Below are 3,823 nucleotides of genomic sequence, written 5' to 3' on the forward strand. Positions count from 1 at the left end.
CAGCGCCGTGCAGCGCGAAGCGAACCCGTGCAGCGCCGTGTAGCGCGAAGCGAACCCGTGCAGCGCCGTGTAGCGCGAAGCGAACCCGTGCAGCGCCGTGTAGCGCGAAGCGAACCCGTGCAGCGTGAAACGAACCCGTTCAGCGCGAAGCAAACCCGTGCAGCGCCGTGCAGCGTGAAGCGAACCCGTGCAGCGTGAAGCGAACCCGTGCAGCGCCGTGCAGCGCGAAGCGAACCCGTGCACATGCGCAGATAGCATTCCGCTACACCCGCAATAACATCTGCTAAACACGTGTATGTGACCAATAACATTTTATTTGATTTGTGTGACTGTGTGAGAGAAAAGTCTTGCATCGCTGAGCCTACCTTTTTTTTAATGTGCGTCTGGTGAAGTTTCTGATTTGATCATGATGCCACCCTGGCCGTTTGAGCGACCACACGGAGAGGGAGCGTTGCAGCCACGCCCCCCTGGACGCCATGACAGAAGACGGCCCGGAGAAATCCTTCGCCTTCAGAGGTGTGTATGGCTTTGATTTGACTCGGTGTGTGTGTACCTGTGAGTATTCATATTGTGTTTAACCTCTGGTTGTGTACCTGTGTGTGTATTCATATGGTTGTATTAACCTGCACTGTAGCCTTTTATTATAAAAGACAAATGTTTTGACCTATCTGGTTAAATAAAGACAAAACTAATAACAATAATTAGATTTATATTATATTGATATTTCCACCTATAGTAGGTGCTTTTACATAGTGAGGTGGGAAACTCGCCTCTTACACAACCAATGTGTAGCACCCACTTGTAATGTTTGTTCACTGATGTATGTTGTGACAACAGGAAGAGCAGCTGTTTCTGTATGAGTCTGGTGGGCAGCTTTCTCCGCCTGGTGGTGGGATTCCCCTGAAAGATACGCTGGAGATCCAAGGCCCGCTGGACACTGCTTTTATCTGTGGAGAACATTCCATTTTGCACGTCATCAAGGGTGCGGTGCTAACCTTCTTTATTTCCCCCCTCCATACATTTACAGGCACGCGTAGAGTGTAGTGTAATGTATACCGGAAAAAGCATTAACGTATAAACACAACAATCATCACTTCCTTGTCACATGACCTGATCCCCATACCTGGGTCGTATTTATTAGTGTTCACCGTAGCAAAACGTTTTAATAAAAACAGAAAACCAAAAAAAGCAATCGTTTTCTTACAGGTATTCTTACCCTCTGTTTCAGTCCATTTGGTGCCCTAATGAATATGACCCTTGTCACATGATAAGATCTTCATTCCTCTCCAATGCAGTGAACCAAATGTTTGACATTGAGCTGGTCTCCACTCCTAGAGGAGTGATCAGGGAGTCCAGGCTGCCCTTCCCCGAAGGTGGACGCTGCCGTGTGGCCCCGACGGAATCAGGGTGTTTGACATTGAGCTGGTCTCCACTCCTGGAGGAGTGATCAGGGAGTCCAGGCTGCCCTTCCCCGAAGGTGGACGCTGCCCCGATGGAATCAGGGTGTTTGTGGGAGCAGGTTACTTCCACTACGAGACCCTTATGCTGCTGACTTACAGCAAGATCATGCCCTGAGCCACACAAGATATCGCTGGAGATGTTTTGGCTGTGGATGTAACGGATGTGAAATGGCTAGCTAGTTAGCGGGTACGCGCTAATAGCGTTTCAATCGGTTACGTCACTTGCTCTGAGACTTGAAGTAGYGTTTCCCCTTGCTCTGCAAGGGCCGCGGCTTTTGTGGAGCGATGGGTAACGCCGCTTCGTGGGTGACTGTTGTTGATGTGTGCAGAGGGTCCCTGGTTCGCGCCTGTGTCGGGGCGAGGGGACGTACTAAAGTTATACTGTTACATGGACACCATGGGACGAATGTTAGTCAGTTGTTGACTATGCACGCCCCAAATCCTCTAACTTGAGATCCTCTTAACTCTGACTTTTGCCTTATTCATTCAGTAGCCCTTTCCAGCAGTCAAATGACCTAGTGGCCTCATGGGTGGAATGTTATTCATATTTTTCATAATTTTTATAATAATAAACGTAATTAAAGAATAATGTGGATAAATTATTGAATAAGCATGCCCCATTCAAGAAATTTAGAACCAGGAACAGATATAGCCCTTGGTTCTCTCCTGACCTGACTACCCTTAACCAACAGAAAAACATCCTATGGCGTTCTGCATTAGCATCGAACAGCCCCCGTGATATGCAACTTTTCAGGGAAGCTAGAAACCAGTATACACAGGCAGTTAGAAAAGCCAAGGCTAGCTTTTTCAAGCAGAAATTTGCTTCCTGCAACACAAATTCAAAAAAGTTCTGGACACTGTAAAGTCCATGGAGAATAAGAACACCTCCTCCCAGCTTCCAACTGCTCTGAAGATAGGAAACACTGTCACCACCGACAAATCCACTATAATTGAGAATTTCAATAAGCATTTTCTACGCTGGCCATGCTTTCCACCTGGCTACCCCTACCCCGGACAACAGCACTGCCCTCCCCTCTGCTACTCGCCCAAGCCTTCCCCATTTCTCTTTCTCCCAAATACAGTCAGCTGATGTTCTAAAAGAGCTGCAAAATCTGGACCCTTACAAATCAGCCGGGCTAGATAATCTGGACCCTTTCTTTCTAAAACTATCTGCTGAAATTGTTGCCACCCCTATTACTAGCCTTTTCAACCTCTCTTTCGTGTCGTCTGAGATTCCCAAAGATTGGAAAGCAGCTGCGGTTATCCCTCTCTTCAAAGGGGGGACACTCTTGACCCTAACAGCTACAGCCTATATCTATCCTACCCTGCCTTTCTAAGGTCTTCGAAAGCCAAGTCAACAAACAGATTACCGACCATTTCGAATCCCACCATACCTTCTCCGCTATGCAATCTGGTTTCAGAGCTGGTCATGGGTGCACCTCAGCCACGCTCAAGGTCATAAACGATATCTTAACCGCCATCGATAGGAAACAATACTGTGCAGCCGTATTCATTGACCTGGCCAAGGCTTTTGACTCTGTCAATCACCACATCCTCATCGGCAGCTCGACAGCCTTGGTTTCTCTAATGATTGCCTCGCCTGGTTCACCAACTACTTCTCTGATCGAGTTCAGTGTGTCAAATCGGAGGGCTTGTTGTCCGGGCCTCTGGCAGTCTCCATGGGGGTGCCACAGGGTTCAATTCTTGGACCGACTCTCTCTCCTGTATACATCAATGATGTCGCTCTTGCTGCTGGTGATTCTCTGATCCACCTCTACGCAGACGACACTATTCTGTATACTTCTGGCCCTTCTTTTGACACTGTGTTAACAACCCTCCAGGCGAGCTTCAATGCCATACAACTCTCCTTCCGTGGCCTCCAATTGCTCTTAATACAAGTAAAACTAAATGCATGCTCTTCAACCGATCGCTGCCTGCACCTGCCCGCCTGTCCAACATCACTACTCTGGACGGCTCTGACCTAGAATATGTGGACAACTACAAATACCTAGGTGTCTGGTTAGACTGTAAACTCTCCTTCCAGACTCACATCAAACATCTCCAATCCAAAGTTAAATCTAGAATTGGCTTCCTATTCCGCAACAAGCATCCTTCACTCATGCTGCCAAACATACCCTTGTAAAACTGACCATCCTACCAATCCTCGACTTCGGTGATGTCATTTACAAAATAGCCTCCAAAACCCTACTCAATAAATTGGATGCAGTCTATCACAGTGCCATCCGTTTTGTCACCAAAGCCCCATATACTACCCACCACTGCGACCTGTACACTCTCGTTGGCTGGCCCTCGCTTCATACTCGTCGCCAAACCACTGGTTCCAGGTCATCTCCCAAGAACTA

The 3,823-nt window shown here is 47.9% G+C and overlaps 1 long non-coding RNA gene across 1 annotated transcript; it reads left to right on the forward strand.

Annotated features, from left to right (window-relative positions):
- Positions 1–6: 6 nt before the first annotated feature.
- On the forward strand, positions 7–2,001 carry LOC139022537 (uncharacterized). The gene is made up of 3 exons (XR_011475780.1): positions 7–516; positions 838–982; positions 1,296–2,001. It is a non-coding gene; the product is annotated as an uncharacterized lncRNA (long non-coding RNA).
- Positions 2,002–3,823: the final 1,822 nt, after the last annotated feature.

Source organism: Salvelinus sp. IW2-2015, unplaced genomic scaffold (genome assembly GCF_002910315.2).
Source record: "Salvelinus sp. IW2-2015 unplaced genomic scaffold, ASM291031v2 Un_scaffold1527, whole genome shotgun sequence".
Lineage (NCBI taxonomy): Eukaryota > Metazoa > Chordata > Actinopteri > Salmoniformes > Salmonidae > Salvelinus > Salvelinus sp. IW2-2015.